Raw genomic sequence first — 21,838 nt, forward strand, 5'->3', positions numbered from 1 at the left:
ACTTAGCCTCAACATTTTCAGTAAGGAAATAAGTTCATCTCAGGGAAAAGGCAGTCTAGAAGACATAAGTCCCTTAAGGAAACATAAAACTGTATGTCTGCCAATCAATACATAGGCAAACATAAAGACACATTCACACTCACACCAAAAACACTCATGGCAAACATCAGTAAGTGATAAAAACTCTTTTTCCTAGTTGGTCCACACACAGACTCAAATTCATTCTCAAATTAGCATTCTAATTTGAAAAGAAAATGTATGCATTAGTTGTATAATTTAAACATCTAAAAAATAGTTATTCTGTAGGATTTTTTTTATAATCTTAAAGCAGAGATCACAGGAACCCCCTTGTCCAAGTCATTTAATCTGACATTCAGTAACTATTTACTGAGTATATTATGAGAAAGGTGGTATTTGAGAGTCAAACACAAGAATTTAAAAAATTACATTCATTAGAAAATGAATAAAGTAGGAAGAATGAAAAACCAAGTATCTCAGAAACACAGGATCAAAAACCCATTAGAGGGAAATAGATAATTCTCTGAAACTGGCAAGCGTAAACCTCAGTGGAGTTCCTTGGGACAGCAAAATGGTCCTTCAAGTTGGGTATCAAAGGCAATGTATCCACACTTCTGAATCTTAGCCACTCCCACTTAAAAAACTTAATTTTCTTCTTTTTTTAAGATTTTATTTATTATTCATGAGAGACACCAAGAAAGAGGCAGAGACATAGGCAGAAGGAGAAGCAGGTTCCTTGCAGGGAGCCTGATGTGGGACTTGGTCTCCAGACCTCAGAATCACGACCCAAACCAAAGGCAGATGCTCAACCACTGAGCTACCCAGGTGCCCCCCAAAACTTAATTTTCTTTTCATCCATTGCCCTTGTCTTATCAGATTGTTTACAATGTCCTCAGGACATCTATAGCTTCTGCTCTGATCTATAGACATTGTTCTGGCAGCCTGGTTTTGACTTCCTCAGGTAGGAGGGCTCCAGCTCCAGCACCAGCAGGATCTGCTCCTTTTCATGATCTTAGATGACAGTTCCTTAGAGCATATCATCCAGGGCTGGCTAAGAGCATTCTGTAGCACACAGACCTCCTGGACATTGGACCACCTAAGTCACTGGTGGGAAGTCTCAAATTTGGGGAGGATCATCCAATCCTACAGGCTTCTTTTAACTATTAGAACCTCTATCTGCTCTAGATGTGTCCCATGCTCTGAGAATGGGGTTTCTCTACCTGGTGTCTGTCTCCTGTGCCTGGGAAGAAAGAGAGGGAAATCGGGTGGCAATGTTACTGATACAGGCTGCCCTTCGTGTGAAAGACCATTACTCAAGAAATGGGTTTTTGATCAGAAGGAATTTGAGCTTTGTTCAGGAGGCTGGCAACCTGAGGAGAAGGTGGACTCTGTCCAAAAGCCAACTCTGAGATTTCTGAATGGTGCAGGGGTTTTTAAAGGGGATTAGAGTAGTAAATCAGCAAAGGGAGTGCAGTGGCCTGCACATTTTTTTTTTTTTAATTTATGATAAGCACACAGTGAGAGAGAGAGAGGCAGAGACACAGGCAGAGGGAGAAGCAGGCTCCATGCACCGGGAGCCCGACGTGGGATTCGATCCCGGATATCCAGGACTGCTCCCTGGGCCAAAGGCAGGCGCCAAACCGCTGCACCACCCAGGGATCCCACAATTTCTTGATCATATGCAGACTCGATGGTGCAAGCCATAAACATTATCTCAGTGCTAAGGGCTTGTGCCAGGGCATCTGGTGTGTTTCATTATGTGCAGGGGTTCTCTGTTCTTTCTGCAAGGGTGGGCAAGTTCTACAGATACACAATGGGGGATCAATAGAGTCATTTGCGTGACCTAGAAAAAAAAAGAAAGGAAGAAAAGCATTTTGCTAAAAATTGCTAGGCTAATCAGAGGGCAAAGGTGGCCTCAGGCTTGCTGTTTTATGTGGCCTGAAAAAGTTCTGGTCCTTCACTCCTCAAGGCCAGTGGTCTGCAAATCTCAAAGAAAGGTAATCAGGCCTCTTACAGATCAAAGGACCTAGGTCAGAAAATAATGAGAATGATAATTTGAAGCAAGCTGACCCCTGTCCAGCTTGCCTCCTGGAATGTTGTTTTTCCCATTCACCAATGCCCCAACTCCAGGAGGGTCGGTAGGCTTCCCGTAGGCAGCAGGCAGTAGGCCTTTCTAGGAATTCAATCAGACCTGGGGGTTGGAGGCTCAGCAGGAATGAAAAAGGGGAAAATTGACCGAGAAAAAACCTTATGGGCCCAAATGCATTGATCCCCCTGTTCCTCGTGGCCATGCTCGCCCCAGGGCTGCAGCATGCTCACTGTGCTCCTCTTAGCTGCAGCTTCCCTGGGACACTAGAATTTAAGTTGCTCTGAGGAGCTTCTAATTACTGATAGCCCTCACCTCTCCCATTTGGAGGACATGCCAAGTTTGTTAGCACCTCCTGGCTTTGCTCCACCAGCTGTGGTTGCAACAGTTTGGTCCTGCCCCACCCTCCCAAACCCCAGGTTCCTCTGACCTCTCTAGGTTTCCCCAAGACAGGGCTATCTTTAAAACATAGAAATGTAGGAAATAGTTTCATGCTTTGGTTTCTAAGTACATGAAAACATGGTTTATCTGTGTGTATGGATCTGCTCATGCTGGATTTTTTGATGGGGAGGTTCAGAAACGACTCCACCCATTTCCTTAATCTGTATGCAATTAATCCTTCCTTGTTGGCACACCAATTAACTTCAGCAGTGCCTTTGCTTTACCTGTGGTGCACCAACTGTGGCAAGTCAAGCTCATTTCTGGATATTTTTGCAAGCATTCTTTTAAATCTCTCATTGTCCTACCCATGGCCCTGAGTGTAGCATGAGCAGTGCAAGAGTCCCACTGGAATGCGGTATCTTCTGGAAAGATAGATATGTCCAGAAGTCCTTGGATAACACAAAGATTCTTGCAAGCAGACTGGACAACTTAGAATATATTATATCCACATATCTCTGAAGATTTGACTTTGATAGGTTTTCTTTTCACTTGTACTATTTTGTTACAAGTACAAATGGAAAACCAGTAGAGGAATTCCACCTCAGAACTGGTGTTTTCAATCAGTTGGTTCTGTGTTGCATTGCTTTTCCTTTTAGAGATAGGGGCTGAAATGAATGGATATTGGTCCCCATGTAAGAAGAGTCCCAGTAGCACTGTCCTCTCCAACTGAGAGTGTTTAAGTCTTGTGTGCAAAAGGTTAGTTGATAACTTCTATCAGGGGCACTGCTATCTGAATGTCATAGATACCAGTTAAAATGGTGACACACTGATGTCCACAGGGGAAGATTCTTTGAATGGATTTAATGTCAGCAGGAACTTTTATACCCAAATTTCTAAAATGTCCTATAGAGTGTTGAACTCTACGGAATCCAGATTTGGGTCAGTAAGGGCGACACCCTGATGAACAACCTTAGCTAATGCTTCAAGTGCCAAATTGTTACCACTAAGGATGTTGCTAAGAAGCTCTGCTATTTCTTTCTCTGTTGGACAGAGTCTCAAGATAAACTTTCTTCCTAAATCATTAGTAAAATCGTTGGATTTTTCTCCATTTTTTTTCCAAGCTTAGAAACTTCTCTATATTCCGTTTCATAACTTCATATACCAATACATCAGCAGGATCTTGATGTCAATATTCTGAATATTCCTAACTACAGATAGTAGATAAGGAAATAAAGGCCAATTCAATATGTCAATTAAACTACAACAAATTTGACTTGATGGAATTTAAGTTGAAGTTTCAAAGTGCATAATATCCCTTTGACATTGTATAGCAAAATTTCAGTTGTTTAAATTGCCATTCAATGAAGTTAGTGCAACTGTAATGAACTTCATTTTCTCTTCAGATAGGTATCTTAATGAAAAAAATATATATGGACTGTACCAGCTTTTAATATTTTGGAAAGTTTGGAAGTCATATGATCACTAGACATTTGATGAGCGGATATGGATCATTAAATTATTTATCCTTTAAATAAATGAGATTAACACATTACTTTGTCATTCTTGATCTGTTTTATTATAAATTCAAAGAACAGTTAAAATACACAGCTCAGAGGAGAGGAGATAAAAGGACATTATGCAAAGAATTATATAATAACATTTCATTAAGCCATATTATCATAAAATTCATGAATGCATATTCATTTAGATCCAACAGAAAAGGTAAAGTCAGTTTAAATTAAGTGCTATCTCTTAATAGCTATTAAGTGATACTGGGAAATAGTGTTACTGTAATAAAAAGGATCATAAAACAAACTGTATATTAAGAAATTTAACTTGAGCAAATTAGATACAACTAAAATGTTTGGAATAGTAACTCTATTTTATTACTATTTTGTGTGAAAAATATGAATTGTCAGAGTTATTGATATGTTTGGGAGAATATTAATCTTCCTAGTGCAAAGGAACATGATATGACTCAAAGGACACTGGAAAATTATATTTCTGAGAGTTAAATTTCATTGGATAATAAAAGGCTTTGAATATCACGCCTTTGTTGGCAGTAAGGAAGCAAAGACTCATTTCAAAAGTGATTTGAAAAACTCCTTTAAAACCTTGAAAGATAATTTCTGCATATGTGTGGTTCATACATTGAAACAATAAGGGAAATGGACAGGTATGTTTTCTAAAAGAAGAGGGCAGTAGTGTAAATCTGGTAAATCAGGTTAACAAATTCAAGATGATTAAAGATTAATAGTAAATAATGCATGCATTTCTGCCACAGGTGTCATTAATTTATCCAATACTTGAGGATCTACTGTGGTGTCCAAATGGTGTATCTCTTGATCAGATAGGGGGACCCCAAATATGTGGTGACTGATCAGCTGGAAGCCTGTAGCGTAGGAGGTGAAAGAATTCACTTGAAGGACAAAGGAGAGAAAAGTTTATTAAATATACAGCAAGGGAGCTGTGAGCATGACAGCGAAGGAGAGGCTATCTGCAATAAGGCAGTGGGCGGGGGCTGCTTTTAAGGGGGAAGTTGAAGAGGTATGATAATGTGTTGAATCTCCCTTTTTTTGGCAACTGTGCCTAATTCTAAATAGCCCTTTGGACAGTTACTGCTAGGGACATTTTGAGGTGGGTCCCCTGATGGACCTGTCTGTTGTATTCAGTCAGCTGGGCTCTGTGAGCCCTTTCCACATTCCATTGCTCAAATCTGTTTGCCTAAACGCAGCCTCTACATCTACTTTACTTCAGAAAATGTACTATGCATTGGAGATACAATGAGGAAACAGCATTCCCCTTCTTCCAGATTTGCTCACATAGAAGAAAATAAATATAATATCCTGATTGATATTGTGTAAACATTGGGAAATGTTTTAATGGAATAGCTATCTATAAGTATTATACTTGAATAGCTTTCTTGTGTAATTAAATAATGATAACTAATAGGGCTAAAAATACAGAATTTCCCAGGAACCAGAGTGGCCATTTGCAGTATAGTCTTTTCCTAGAAATGTAAATGACTTGGAAAGTCTAGTTATCCTATAATAGAGAAGCATTTGTACATCCTAAAATAATTAACATTAATTAATTAATTAATTAATTAATTAATAAAACGCTGGCTCTCTAGTGGTGCAAGAGTGAGAAGATACTTCAAATAATAACAACTAATAATAATAATAATAACTCAATCATTAAAGATTCTATACAAAGGTCATTCCCAAACTATTTGATCCTTTTTTTTTTTTTCCAAACTATTTGATCTTGGGAACTCCTTACAATCTTAGAAGATATTGAGGGTCCAAAGAATTATTTTAAAAAAAAGATTATGTATTTGAGAGAGAGAGAAAACTCATGTGCTGGTGTGGGGGCAGAGCAGAGGGAGAGAAACTTAAGCAGATTCCTTGCCAAGCCCAGAGTCCAATGCAGGGCTCCATCTCACAACCTCTGAGATCACAACCTGAGCCAAAACCAAGAGCTGGACACTGAACCGACTGAGACACCCAGGCACTCTAATAGTCCAAATAATTTTTATTCATATGTTAGATCTGTTAAAGTTTGTATTAGGAGTTAACTGAAAAATTATTATTCCCCTTAAAATACTAATGAACTCATTGCATAAATAGCAGTTTATTGAAATAATTATACTTTCCAAAGCAAAAAAAAAAAATGAAAAGAGTGACATTGTTTTACATTTCAGCAAATTACTTAAATAAAATTTCCTAAATTTCCAGCTGACTTAAAGAAAGCAGCTGAATTCCTATGTCTTGCCTTGGCTCTGTGCCTATTACACTCATCTTTTAGCTTTTTAAGAAATCCACAGTTCCCATAAGAGAAAATGTGAGTGAAAAAAGAATTATCATAACACTACTTTTGACCTCTGAAGCCCCTGAAAGTTTCTCTGGAGTTCAATTTGAGAGTCATTAATATATAATATCTTATAATAACACTATGAAAGGGAACATTGACTTCAGGAAGATTGGTTAACTGTTTTGTAGCCTTGATAGATCCAGAAAAGATGACTATATTTAGAACTAGTCAATACCAGTTGATTTCTTTGACTATCTCTTACTACTTGTCATTATAATTCCAGAATTCCATGCTTAATATTGACAAGTATTTCTTTTACTGTCTGAAGCAAGAGCATTATTCATTACCTTATCCAGGAATCCTCTTCAGGAACCTTCCCTGCATTGATGGACATGGTTAAATATAATTTGATCACCACACTATAGCCTATTTTCTACTTATAGAGGTAATTAAGATTATAATGACAGGATTTGAGGCTTAGCAAAATGACTAGCTGAACTATAAATCTGCCCTAAATTTCTTACAGCTCTCAGTATATAGTAAGTAAAGATTTTGCAAAAAGCATTCTTTAATATATACTCTCCAAAAAGCAATTTTGCATTAAAACCCCCACAGCACCACTTAATTTATTAATTAAAAATGAAATAAATAACTCTTAAAACTCTTGACCCTAATTTTTACAGAATTATTCATAAAAATTATGGGCCATATTGGTATATAATATAGTTTTCTATCATTCATTTAGTTATTTTTCAACTATGCTAATTAATTATTAGTTTTCTTAATAAATTTTGAATGTATTTTATCTCAGCATTATTTGTTTTTATTTTTATTGCATATGCCTACTAGGTCCTACTAGTATAAATTAGTTTTATTAACCATATCATTTAACTAGCAAAAGATCAATCCATTAACCAAGACTAAAAACTCAAGAATGAAGTAGGATTTCATACTGTACCAATTGTAATAAGTTAAAATATTTAGCTGACCAAGTGCAATTGCTGTTTACATTTTGATAAAAGTATTTTTCAATCATGTGAATCAGAAAGATATTTGACATCTCCAGACTCATATGGTTGAATATTTGAAACAAATTATTCTTAAAAACAATAATATGAATAAAAGCTTCTTAACAATATGTGGGGACAATTAAGCCTATTTTAAATAATTTCATTAATAATATAAGATGACTTCTCTTCATTCCTTCCCTACTACATCATTAAATATTATTGAGTTAGGTCCTGACATTTTATTCAGAATTATGTTTCTGGCATTTAAGTATTCAGCTCTAAATGTTAAGGATGTCAATTATATAAGCATCCATCTTTTTCACTGTGGTCTCCTATCAAACATTAATAGTAGAAGCGTTAATTCATTTTGAGTAGTCTCAAATATCTGCCCTGAAGAAGGTTGATACTCTACAAGTGCTCTGACAACCTCTAGTAAGTAATTACTCTTAAAAATATCTCAGTAAATTCAACTCACTCCTAAAGGCATTTTAAATTATATGTCGTTAAAATGTAATGCTTTCTCAGATGACAAGGTCATGCCAAAAACGAAAACTACACTCTTTTTTAATGAGACATACCCACTCCAATAAAAATGTTACAACTTACGCTTCAAATCAGGAAAGGTAAGTCATGCTACATTGAAAGACATGTAGTAATCAAGGTAAATTGCTATAAACACAAACAATAAATCAATACTGTGGTATCACTCTATGTGAGAAGATGGTCCATTTGTGTGAGGAGTAAGATACTGCACATTTTTATATAATTTGGGACAAAAATATATTCACAAAATATGTTGTTAACGGTCCCTCCTGACACCGACTATTTCCTTTGTCTCTTTGGATGGATATTTTCAAAGTGAATAAGGAAAGGTTTGAAGTCTAGGCAGGGAGAGAGAGAGGAGGCCCTGACTCCTCTGAGGAGGCTCTAGGTTCAGGCAGGGGGCTCTGTGATCAGGCTCACAGAAATCCCAGGTGAGGAGATGTTGAGGCTGACAAAACCAGATATAAGGGAACAAAGCAGACCACTTGGCCCTAGATGTTAGGGAGTGTATTTTTTGGGCAGCTACTTTGCAATCACAGAAAATGACCAAACTTCAAAGAAGTAAGCCATTAAAGATGTTATGAATAGTAGTAGTCCTTGCTCAAACCAAGCCAGCACAAGAATCTCAAGGCCACAAGCTTCTGGGTCAGTTCTCAGCGAAAGACTGCCAGGAAAAGCCTGCAGTGGCAACCCATTCCAGACTCCTCTCATTCTAGGAAGCCTTTTTTCTTTCCTTTCTGCTCTCACTTACACTTAATAAACTTTCACTTACCTTCACTCCTTTGTGTCTGTGAAATTCATTCTTCATCTCTATGAGACAAGAACCCTGAAATCCTGCAAGAAAAGTCGAAAGCTGGAAGTTACATGAAATTTTACCTTCATCTTTAAATAAGTATAACAATGAAGAGATGCCTTACAAGGCAAACTGGTCCCCCGTTATATACTTTAACTCCTCATGGCACAAGAATAAATATATAAGGATCTAGAAAAAATGTAAATGTAAAACCCAAAAGGAATTATGAGAAACAGTAATCTAATTTTATTCTTACCCTATAGGATAGAAACATTTTTCTTAATAAAACTATTTTGATAATCTGAGAATAATTATAGATGAAATATATTTTCTATGTTGTGACAGTCAGGATATTGATGAAATAGAATTTGTCATCTCTCTCAATTCAATCCACTAAGAAAACTAAATGTAATCATGTCAATGGAAGCTACAACTTATAATAATGATTTACTTCTAGGAGAAGTTGATTTTGGATACACACACACACACACACATATCTGGTTATAGTAAACACAAAGAAAATGTATACACAAAATTATTTTGTAAAGATTTTATCTATTTATTCATGAGAGACACAGGCAGAAGGAGAAGCAGGCTCCATGCAGGGAGCCCAACACAGGACTTGATCCCGGGTCTCCAGGATCACGCCCTGGGCTGCAGGTGGAGCTAAACCACTGAACTACCCAGGCCGCCTTCAAGAAACTTTTCTTTTCTTTTTTTTTTTTTCCCAAGAAACTTTTATTAATGAGCTTAGAATATTAACAAATACCCTAGATCAGATATCCTACTCATAATGAATCATTGACATATTTCCACTTAAAATCAGAACAAGATAAGGAAGGCCATTATAGCCCACTTATGCCCGGCAGTGTATTGGTGACAATAAAAAAATAAAGTAAGAAAATTATAATGAATAGCAGGCATTAGTATTCATAGGCAAGAAATAAATTAATTACTGGTTATTGATAAAATGATTGTGAATAGAAGAAGTATAAAATTATCTAGAATAAACAGTAAGTCAATAAGTGAATCTAGCAAGATCACAGATGTCAAATCAATACAGATCCATCTATTTATTTCCTATATATTGGCAATGAAAAATTTTTAAAAAATGAAATAAAATATACTTTAGGGGAACTTTAAAAAACACATCTAATTCCTAGCGAAAAAATATATATATATTCATATAGCAAAAGATGTGCAAAACTTTAATAACAAAAAGCACACAACATTGCTTAGGAAAATGAAAATTGTTTTAAACAAATATAAATATGTGATTTTCATAGATTGGAACACAGTCTTATAAAGAAGGGTTTCTGAACCATGGCACCATTGATATTTTGGTTTGAATATTTTATTTTGTTGGGAGGTGCCACATTGTTCACTGCAGGATATTAAGCAGTATTCTTGGTTTCAATCTCACTAGGTGCACCCCAGTTCTGACCATCAAAGAGATCTCTAGTTATTGACAAAGATCCTTTGGGGACCAAATACCTCCAATGGAAAACTACTGTTGTAAAGATTTCAATTATCTTGCATTGATTTATAGACTCAGTGCAATCTTGATCAAGATCCCATGTGTATTAGTGTGTGTCTATAAATTCGTAATCCAATTCTAAATTTTGTTTGAAAAGAAAGGCAACACTGGAAGCTTGCAGTACCAGATATCAATACATGTTATAAAGTTTAAGCAATTAACACTCAAATTTTGTCTGAAGGTAAATAGATCAACTAAAAGAATAGTATTCGGTGTCCAGAGAGATATCCACATATGTATGGTCATCTGACTTGTGATAAAAGTGATATAAATCTTGAAAATGAAAAAGGATGTTCTCTCTGAAAAATTATTATGAATAATGGAATGTCCATAAAAAAAGAGAAAAAAATGAGGGATGCCTGGATGGCTCAGCAGTTGAGCGTCTGCCTTCAGCTCAGTCATGATCCTGGGATTCAGTCCTACATCAGGGTCCCTGCATGGAGCCTGCTTCTCCCTCTGCCTGTGTCTTTGCCTCTCTCTCTTTGTCTCTCATGAATAAATAAATAAATTCTTTTAAAAAAAATGAAAAAAAAATAAATGGTAGGATAGCAAAATCACTTTCAGATATTCTGTATATCTAAGTATGAAAGGCAAATCAATAAAAATCATAGGAGAAATATGAGATTATTATTATTTTTTTATTTTTATTTATTTATGATAGTCAGAGAGAGAGAGAGAGAGAGGCAGAGACACAGGCAGAGGGAGAAGCAGGCTCCATGCACCGGGAGCTCGACGTGGGATTCAATCCCGGGTCTCCAGGATCGCGCCCTGGGCCAAAGGCAGGTGCGAAACCGCTGAGCCACCCAGGGATCCCCAACAAAGAGTTTTTTAAAGATCTTATTTATTTATCCATGGAAGACACACACACACACACACACAGACAGAGAGAGAGAGACAGGCAGAGGGAGAAGCAGGCTCCCTGAAAGGAGCCTGACGTGGGACTCAATCCTGTGTCTCCAGAATCACACCCTGGGCTGAAGGCAGCACTAAACCACTGAGGCACCCAGGCTGCCCTAGACAAAGATTTCTTAAGAAGGACGGAGGTAGAGAATAATAAATGTGCCTATACTAAAATTAAGAAATGTCTTTATCAAAAGACATTAAGAGAATGAAAGACTCAACTCAAATGTGCATCCAACAAAAATTCATATCTAGAATACAAAAAGCAAAAGAGACAACTCAATAGGAAAAAAAAATAGTCACTTCACAAAAATTTATTCAATTATCCAATAAACATATGAAACAGTACTCAATATGATTACTCATCAGGAAAATGCAAGTCATAATCAAAATGCAGCACTGTGAGAATGACTAAAATTTTTTAAAAAGACAAAAACATTCGAATATTGGTTAGAATGTGGAAAAAAGGAATGGTCATGCACCTTTGGTGAAAGTGTAATTTTTATAATTATTTTAAAAAAACTTCTTGGTAGCTTCTATTTTTATAATTAATTTTAATATTTTAATTTTTATATTTAACTAAGTTAAATATAAGTAATATATTCTTAATAACTCCTAACATGACAACAAGAATGAACAAACTACATACACATGTAACAACATGGATGAAACCCAACATATACTCTGAAAAAAAAAGAGAATTAGATACATTAAGTAAAAGCCATATGCTTTTTTTTTCCCTGAAGGTTTTACTTATTTATTCATGAGAGACATAGAAAGAGACAGAGACACAGGCAGAAGGAGAAGCAGACTCCTCATGGGGAGCCTGATGTGGGACTCCATCCCAGGACCCCGGAATCACACCCTCAGCCAAAGGCAGATGTTCAACCTGAGCCACCCAGGCTTCCTGCCACATGCTTTTTTTGTGGTAAAGTTCAAAAGACAAGTAAAATAAAGTTTTGTGTTAAGTCAGTGGAGTGGGTACCCTTTTGGAGTAAGTGGTGACTGGGATGGATATTCAGAGTACTTTTGGTATGATACTCTTATTCTTGGTTTGGGTGCTGGTTGTACAGATACATGCAATCAATTTGGGCTCTTGTGATTTATGCATTTCCTTATAAAGGATCTATAAACAAGCTCATAAAATATGAAATACATAGAGATTGGGAAATTAAATAACTTAATGTACACTTATTAAATTGGGAAAAGTGATAAAAATGGATCTAGCCAGAAATCCATTTATCTTGTTTTGCTAGTGCTTGATGGTAGAATTGAACAGCCACACAACAGGAACTACAAAACTGTTCTTATGTTATAGTTTGTGTGTAAAACAGTGTATTTTCTTTATATTATTATTTTAATGATAGCAAGATTTTTCTAGAGACCACTAGAATCTCTTCAGAAATGACAAACAGAATTGTGACAACATATGAATCTGGATAAGAAATTATTTTTTATTTATCTATCATTTGAACCAATGTAGAGTGCAAAATATCTCAATCTGAATCCTAAACTAGAGATTTATTTTGCCTCTGAAGCACTCATTATAGATGTTATTGGATGTGATATTACATTGAACTAATATCTTAAATCTGGGAAATTTAACATGTGAGAGCCATCAGGAACATTTTTTTAGATTATATATTTATTAGCTAAATATTATATTAAGAAATAGAGATGACTTTGTTAACAAACAGTGTTCATAAAGGACTGATGAGAAATTATTTCAAGGAAATATGAAAATTATTTTATAGAGTTAATATAAAAGTTAATGACACTGAGTTATCTATTATTTAATACATAGGTAATCTTTGGAGAGCTAATATTAATGCTATTTTTTATTCTTTATTAGTTAATGCATTTATTATGTCGAATCTATTAAATAATATGCTCATTAGATTTTTTTTTATTGTGGTAAAGTAACATAGCATAAACTACCATTTTAAGAAGTGAAAGCAGGAACTCACATATTTTTTATGTGTTCAGCAGCATTATTCATAATAGCTAAAAGGTGCAATCTAAGTGCCCAATGATGAATGAATGAGTGAATGAATGAATGAACAAAAAATGTGGAATATATACACAATGGGATATTGTTCAGTTACAAAAGGGAAGGACATTTTGAGGCTTACTACAGCATGGATTAGTTTGGAAGACAAAATGCTACTTTCTGACACACTATACTTCACAAAAGAACAAATATTGTATGATACCATTTATATGAGGTTTCTGAAATAGTGAAATTTATAGAGACAAAAATTGGAATGGTCACTTCCAATAACTAAAAATTATTTTTAAGTATCTTAAAACTATTTTAATAAACTTAAAATAGTAAAAATGGTAAATTTTATAATATGTATGTTTTACCACAATAAAAAAATAACATGACTATTTTTAGGTATTTAAAGTATTTGGTTCTGTGGAATTAAGTATATTCACTTAGTTATGTAACAATCACTACCACTAATCTCCAAGACTTTTCATTTCCCAAAATGAGACTCTGTAACTATAAAAAGTAACTAACTCCCTACTCCCCATCCCTCCAGTCTCTGACAATCACCTGTGAGATATTATTGACACTTATTTTATTCTATTTATCTGCATTTGTCTATCCATTCATCATCTTCTATAATCTATGGTCTATTCCTGTATTCATCTTTCCACCCAACATCTATTCATCTCTGTTCAATACCAGAAAACATTATTACACTGTATTTATTTTTTTTTCCTTTTCATTCCTTCAGTTAAGACTCCTCAGAGGATAATCTGTTTCTATATTTTGCTTTTACTTCTTTTCCTATGATATGCCTACATGATACTTTTATTTTGTTAAATATTTTATCCTGGGTTTTATTTGTTCATATTCATAATTTTTGCATGACGTGTTTATTTCTTTTTGGAAAGTTTTTCAAAAGATTTTATTTATTTATCCATGAGAGACACAGAGAAAGAGAGGCAGAGACACAGGGAGAGGGAGAAGCAGGCTCCATGCAGGGAGGCCAATGTGGGACTTGATCCCGGAACCCCAGGATCAGGCCCTGAGCCAAAGGCAGATGCTAAACCACTGAATCACCCAGGCATTCCTCTTTTTGGAAAATTTAAGCCATTATTTTTTCAAATGTTGGTTCTTCCTCATTCTTTTTACTCTTTCTGGAACTCCAATTTCAGATGTTAGATCTTCTTTCTCTTCAATATTTCTATCTTCATACTTTTCATGGTTTAATACATATAATTTCTTCTGGGCTATTTTCTAGTTCATGAATTCACTTTTCACCAATGTCTAATCTATATACTGAATTATTAATGTTAATCAAGTTTTGCATTTTTCATTTTTACATTCACTTTGTAATTGACATAAATATTTTATAGAGTCCTGATACTGTTATTAACATGTATTTAATATTCTTAAACATACTGGATTATAAATTATATTTTTGTTAATATGTCATATTAACATAATTATATGTCTTGCTGGTCTATTGTTTTTTTTTTTGCTGTTGGTTATTTTCATATGTCTCATATCCTAATCTACCTATTTTTTCATACATAAAATATTTTCTGTTTGTAAAACTATCTGGAGGCTTTGGAAGATGCTATCTTCCTTCGTCAAGTTTGGGAAATGTGATGTCTGAAATCACATTAATCCTTTTTTGTGGTACTAACTTGATTCAAAGCTATACTGAAGTCCCTACTAAGTATAGTCTATTTTCATTTAACCCTTACTCTTGGAGTACAACTCTACAAGGTCCCAAACCAAACAAGGTCATTTGCCAGCACATACCCTCAATCTTCAGTGGTTCCTAGATTCTGATGCCAGGGATGCCTGGGTGGTTTAGCGGTTGAGCATCTGTCTTTGGCTCAGGATGCAATCCCGGGGTCCAGGATAGAGTCCCACATTAGGCTCCCTGCAAGGAGCCTGCTTCTCCCTCTGTGTGTCTGCTTCTCTCTCTCTTTCTGTGTGTCTCTCATGAATAAATAAATAAAATCTTAAAAAAAAGAATACAAATAAAACACACCTACTTACAAGAATCAGTTGCAAATATATGCATATTTATATATAGATATATACATAGGCATATGCACTAATATGAATGTAAATAAATACATAGAAAATGTGTATGTATTTGCAACATTGTACCACACATGTAAATAGTATGTGTGCATAAATGTTTTTACTGTTCTAAATTTCTACTCGTTTTGTATATTTGAGGTTCTGTTAAAAGGAATATAAACAAGAAAAATAGGATGATCAATAAATTGAGATAAATCTAATGACAAAGTCAATGTTGAAAGTATTATCAGGATGTTTTGCAGAATACATGTTGCATTAAAATTCACACACTATGTTTTTTGCTTGAAAACCTAAACATGAATGTTCTGCCATGGAAAACAACATAATTCTTACACATATATGTTTTCAGGATTTTCCGTTCTTATACGAAGCAATTACTTTAAAATCTGCAGTTAAAATATGACTGGAGTAGTTACAAATAATTGTCTTAAACTCATTTTTGCTTCCATTTAATCCTTAGGATTGAATGATAAAAGTATGCTTAGTGAAGAAGCACTAAGTATGTACTTTGTACAGGCATTTAAATTACTCTGACTTCTCATTCATCAACATTTCTAAGCAAGATGATTTATGCAGAATATTTTGAATTATAATAACACAGACTTAAGAATTCCAGGTAATAGTATGTCCTCTAATTATAACACCTCTTTAAATATCCAACCAATTTCTCCCTCTTTTATTTTATTTTTTATAATAAATTTATTTTTTATTGGTGTTCAATTTGCCAACTTACAGAATAACACCCAGTGCTCATCCCGTCAAGTGCCCCCTCAGTGCCTGTCATGCATTCACCCCCACCCCCCGCCCTCCTCCCCTTCCACCACCCCTAGTTCATTTCCCAGAGTTAGGAGTCTTTATGTTCTGTCTCCCTTTCTGATTTTCCCACACACTTCTTCTCCCTTCCCTTATATTCCCTTTCACTATTATTTATATTCCCCAAATGAATGAGAACATATAATGTTTGTCCTTCTCCGATTGACTTACTTACTTCACTCAGTTGGAACCCTCCAGTTCCATCCACGTTGAAGCAAATGGACTATTGGGACTTCATCAAGATAAGAAGCTTTTGCACAGCAAAGGATACAGTCAACAAAACTAAAAGACAACCTACAGAATGGGAGAAGATATTTGCAAATGACCTATCAGATAAAGGGCTAGTTTCCAAGATCTATAAAGAACTTCTTAAACTCAACACCAAAGAAACAAACAATCCAATCATGAAATGGGCAAAAGACATGAAGAGAAATCTCACAGAGGAAGACATAGACATTGGCCAACATGCACATGAGAAAATGCTCCACATCACTTGCCATCAGGGAAATACAAATCAAAACCACAATGAGATACCACCTCACCCCAGTGAGAATGGGGAAAATTAACAAGGCAGGAAACCACAAATGTTGGAGGATGCGGAGAAAAGGGACCCCTCTTACACTGTTGGTGGGAATGTGAACTGGTGCAGCCACTCTGGAAAACTGTATGGAGGTTCCTCAATTTCTCCCTCTTTTAGTTGGGAATGGGTTTACACATTTAAGAAGTCATCCTGATAACATTAATATAAAATCTGGATTATACAATGTCATAAAATCATGGTGCTAAGGATAAGGCTCTCCAAGAATTAATTTTAGCCTAAAGAATTATACGCATAATGATAATACATGGATTGAATTTTTGTCATATCTAATTAAAAAAAAGCATTCTAGAAAAATAATATACCATATTTTAAAATCTGTGTCAAAATCTTCTTTTATAAGATTTTATTTATTCATTAATGAGAGAAACAGAGAGAGAGGCAGAGACACATGCAGAGGGAGAAGCAGTCTCCCCTCAAGGAGTCTGGTGCGTGACTTGATCCCAGGACCCTGGGATCATGACCTTAGCCAAAGGCTCAACCACTGACCCACTCAAATGCCCTTGTGTCAAAATCTTTAAACATACACAAATAAATTAAAATGTGTAGTGACTTTAGAAGGAAATGCTTACATTTCAAATAATTATTATTGTTTAATCCTTAATACCCTTTTTATTTGCCTATCTATCCCATAATCATTCATAATTTAATTTTAATTTTAATGCTTCTTAAAATAGTATCTGAAAACCAATGACAATTTATATCGTGGGATTTTATAATATATTAAATACTTATTCCTTTTGACATAGATTTTAGAATAGAAAGTCTTGGTTTCAAGTGCCTTCTTGTAAATTGTGTGCTATTCAATTTAAGGGTGGTAATTTCATTTCTTGAGCTTCATGTTCTTTAACTTAAAAAAGGAAATAATAATAATAATAATAAATTCCAAATAATATGGATACTAGGTGAATTTGTTGAGAAATAGCTTGGTGGTTGGCAGAGAAACAGCATTCAAAAAATGATTTATAACCATTATTAAGAATGATTACCAGAAATGCACTTAAACTTAGATTATTCTAAAGAGAATACTTTTACAATAAAAGTTTGTATTAGTCTAATGATTTGGCAAGAATTAAATCTAATTTCAAAATGAAGTTATGTTCATTATTAAACCTTACCTATTATTATCTATCTCAAAGATAAATACACAGGTTTTAAAAAGCCCAGATTATTTTTTATATTCTTTCTTCTAAATGATAGTTTTAACTGAGTTGGTGATATCTGAGAAAGTTCATGCAAATCATAGATAGATATATGACAATGTTATGTTTTTCTTTGTATTTGTACTCTTAAATCAAATCTTCTTGATCTTCCATGGTCTAACTTTTGATACGTGAACCAAAACAAACTTTTTCAGAAGGGATTTTTATGCAGATATAGTGTCTTTACCAGTTTATAGAGGGCACCTTTTACAGCATGAATATTATTTTGAATAGTTATTTCAGAAATGTGAGAAGAAATCCAACCTAATACAATGTCAATTATAAGAAATAACATGCTCAATGTCTCCTACCCCATGCTTAACCTAACTGCCCCACCATTCTGTCTCCATAAGTAATGCAACTTAGCCAGAATCTAAGAGTTTCTCCATAAGTGTAGATTGAAGGGGACAAAAATATCATATTGAATGTCTTATGATTTTACCATCTCATTCATTTTGTTACTGATTTGGTAGTATCATATTTTCCCTGTAAATTTAACCATATTTTTACTGGAATGTTTTTATTTATTTAAAAAATATCACTTTCATCTTGGTAATAACTAATACAAAGAAAGTCCAGTAAATGAACTCCCTGCATACTCACCAAAAAATCAAAACAAACAAACAACCACCACAACAATAGTGAACCATATTTAAGAATATAAATCAAGTGCAACTTAAATGCTCCATATTTTTAGAGTTACCTGGACTCAAGGTTATATAGAAGGGATGCAGAGGGGCACTGTGATTAACCAGGAGTGGGGAAGCATGCTTCTCCAGGCCAGGGAAATAATATAGATCCATATCCATAATTGCCATCAACACGTCACCTGCTATAGGACATTTGAAAATCAGTAATCTCTTTGACTCTTGTTTGTGTCTTAAACAAAATTAAAGTAATAATGAAATTAAAGAATGTTCCAGGGAAGGATCCAATAAGGTAATCTAAAACTATTTGCATATTGTAAAAATAAGAAATGTTATAAGGTTTCTATGTATTGCATTATATGATGTTTAGTCTGATCAATGGCATGCAATAGTTCATTAATTATTGTTTATCTGTTAATCCACTTGTTCATCTCCTCCATTTGGATATAAAGGTCATGAGACACATACCAGTATTGTTCACTATCTTATTTCTAGCATCTGGGAACAAGTCTCACATCAATGAGGTTCAGAGATTGACAGAAGGATAGGAACATGGCTATTAGACTAAAAGAGCAAAATGATGGGAACCGGATGACAGTTGTAGCATTGAAAATGAAAATGAGTTGAAAGACATTATTAATGTTTTGAGGTAAGATGATTAAACCAAAAGAAAAATATGGTCACTGATGATATTAATGTTAAAATAGAAGCATGAGACCAAAAAAATAAATGGCTTCAGTGATGTGAGAAATATTTGAAACATAGACATAAATAGAAAAGATTAGAGGGAAGCACTTTGGAATGATATGAAATAGAGTGTTAGGTTTACATTAATTTAGGACATAATTAAAGGAAAAGTTTTGTAAGAGGTGATTAAAAAATTGATTTCATGTCAAGATTATGAACCGAGAGAAGGGAAATAAGGGTGCCAAAATATAATAAAATGGAAGAATGGTAGGTATGGCTGTAAAAGTGAGCAAAGAGCTAACCATTTAAAATCCTGTAGGGTAGTTTAAGCATTTTAGAATATCTTCTAAGAGCAACTACAGGACTCTCTGGGGTATTTTAAGAAAGAAGTTAAAAGACATGTTTTATAGTTTTATATATTTTTTGAGAATTACTCCCAGTACAATAAGTGAGAATTTTTTTTTAAAGATTTTATTTATTTATTCATGATAGTTACACAGAGAGAGACAGAGAGGCAGAGACACAGGCAGAGGGAGAAGCAGGCTCCATGCAGGGAGCCCGACGTGGGATTCGATCCCGGGTCTCCAGGATCGCGCCCCGGGCCAAAGGCAGGCGCCAAACCGCTGTGCCACCCAGGGATCCCATTAAGTGAGAATTGATATGTGTAGACTGGTAGGACAATATTTATTTGGCATAGGCAATGAAAGATGCAATCTTGATACATTGTTAGCAGTTAACAAGGAAAAAAAATGTGGTTGATTCAAGAGAAATTTAAGAAGTCTAAATGTGAATTGTATGTAGAGTTTATATAAAAGAAATCATATAAAGAATCTTTTGCTTTTAAGTCTGAGCAAAAATATTGTACTGTTATGAACATTGGTTTTCACTGAAAATATTATGAGAGCAATGGTGGCAGGGATGCCTGGGTGGCTCAGCTGTTGAGCATCTGTCTTCAGCTCAGGGTGTGATCCCGGAGTCCCGGGATCGGGTCTCACATTGGGCTCACTGCATGGAGCCTGCTTCTCCCTTTGCCTGTGTCTCTGTCTCTGTCTCTGTCTCTGTCTCTCTCTCTCTCTGTGTGTGTCTCTCAATAAATAAATAAAAACTTAAAAAAAAGAACAATGGCAACAGAAGCACTCTTTGGGGACACATTTTTATAAGGTATTTGTAAGACATTCAATTGGAGAATTAGTTATGCAGTAATTATATAGATTTGAAGTTCAAAAGTGTGGTCTCTTTGGCAATAAACATATATGAAGATTTCAGTATTAGATGGTAATTGAAGAAATCAAAAAGTGGAGGAATTTGCATAAAATTTTACTGTTATGCTTTGGTGATTAGACAACCTAAAAATTTCATATTTTAATATTTAAAGGTAACTTCAGATATTGATAAATTCAATATATAGTAATTCCCCTTATCTGCAGTGGATACATTCCAAAATCACCAGGGGATGCCTGAAATCACAGATAGTAGTGAACCTTATATAGCCTATGTTTTTTTTTTTTCCTATACACACATAGCAATGATAAAGTTTAATTTATAGATCAGACACAGTGAGAGATTAACAACCATAACTAATAATAAATTAGAGTGATTATAACATTGTACTGTAATAAAAGTGATGTGAATGTGGTCTCTTTCTCCTAAAATATCTTATTGTATTGCACCTACCTTTTTTCTTGTGATGATGTGAGAAGATTAACTGCCAATTGATGGGATGAAGTGAGGAGAATGACATGCCACCTTAGACTGTTACCTACCTTCTGACAATATGTCAGAAGAAAGATCATCTGCTTCTGGAGAGCAGTTGACCGTGAGTATCGGAAACTATGGAAAGAGAAGCCGTGGATAAGGAGAAGCTACTGTATTAACATCTTCATTAACAAAATGAAAAGTGACATTTGAAGTTTCATTAGTGCCTGTTTTTCTTGAGATGGTCATATTATGAAAGATACAAAGTTAGTTTATTTTTTGGAATGCTTTTGAAGATGTTACATAAGAGTAAATACTTTTAAGATGTATGTCCCGTATTAAAAAGTGGTTCCGTTCTGCATAATTGGAGATTTTGTAGAGCAATGACTTTGCACATTATTAATGCTAAGATTGCAAGAACTTTTGAATATGAAGATAAATAACCACAACTGTGAGGACATTAATATGCATCAAACATTCCAACAATACATCTCACTGAAACATGATTAATCTTACACATGCTGATGATGTTTAAAGCAGAAGGATTATTGAAATTAATCTTGTTCTTTGGGAGAGTTCAATGAATAGTGTTGTGTTTATAATTTCAATTTCTGGATAACATACTGAAGCTTTAGCATTTGTAATTTCACATATTTTGCCAGGTTAGACACCTTTTTATCCTAAAAATTATTCCATTTTTATAAACTATTATGGAATAAAAATTCCTTTAGAATGGAGGACAATACATTGCTTGAGTGATGAGGTACTATCTTATATTAAATGACAACAGCTTAATATCTTTCTTTCCTGGTGGTGAAATTGTGGTAATGGGGAAGCTATCTTTTGGACATGGAGCTCAAAAAACCCTGCAATACCAAAATTTCTCCCCTCACAATAAACCAAGTGATGAGAAATGTTTTAACTGCTTATTTTTAAAAATAGTTTATAGTGTTGTAAAATTATTTTCTGTCCTTAGCAAAAAAAAAAAACAAAACAAAACAAAAAAAAAACAACCTAATTAAAGATATGAAAACTGCAACTAA

General features: G+C 34.6%; 1 long non-coding RNA gene and 1 pseudogene across 1 annotated transcript in view; one reads left to right on the top strand and one right to left on the bottom strand.

The window, feature by feature from the left end:
- LOC140603500 (uncharacterized) overlaps positions 1-20,916 on the top strand; it is a 74,338-nt gene extending 53,422 nt beyond the window's left edge. Inside the window, exon 3 of the long non-coding RNA XR_012006489.1 lies at positions 20,801-20,916. This is a non-coding gene — a long non-coding RNA (uncharacterized lncRNA). The remainder of the gene's footprint in view (positions 1-20,800) is intronic.
- On the bottom strand, positions 1,332-6,692 carry LOC140604332 (inositol polyphosphate 1-phosphatase-like; annotated as a pseudogene).
- Positions 20,917-21,838: the final 922 nt, after the last annotated feature.

The sequence above is a fragment of the Canis lupus genome, chromosome 14 (assembly GCF_048164855.1).
Source record: "Canis lupus baileyi chromosome 14, mCanLup2.hap1, whole genome shotgun sequence".
NCBI lineage: Eukaryota > Metazoa > Chordata > Mammalia > Carnivora > Canidae > Canis > Canis lupus.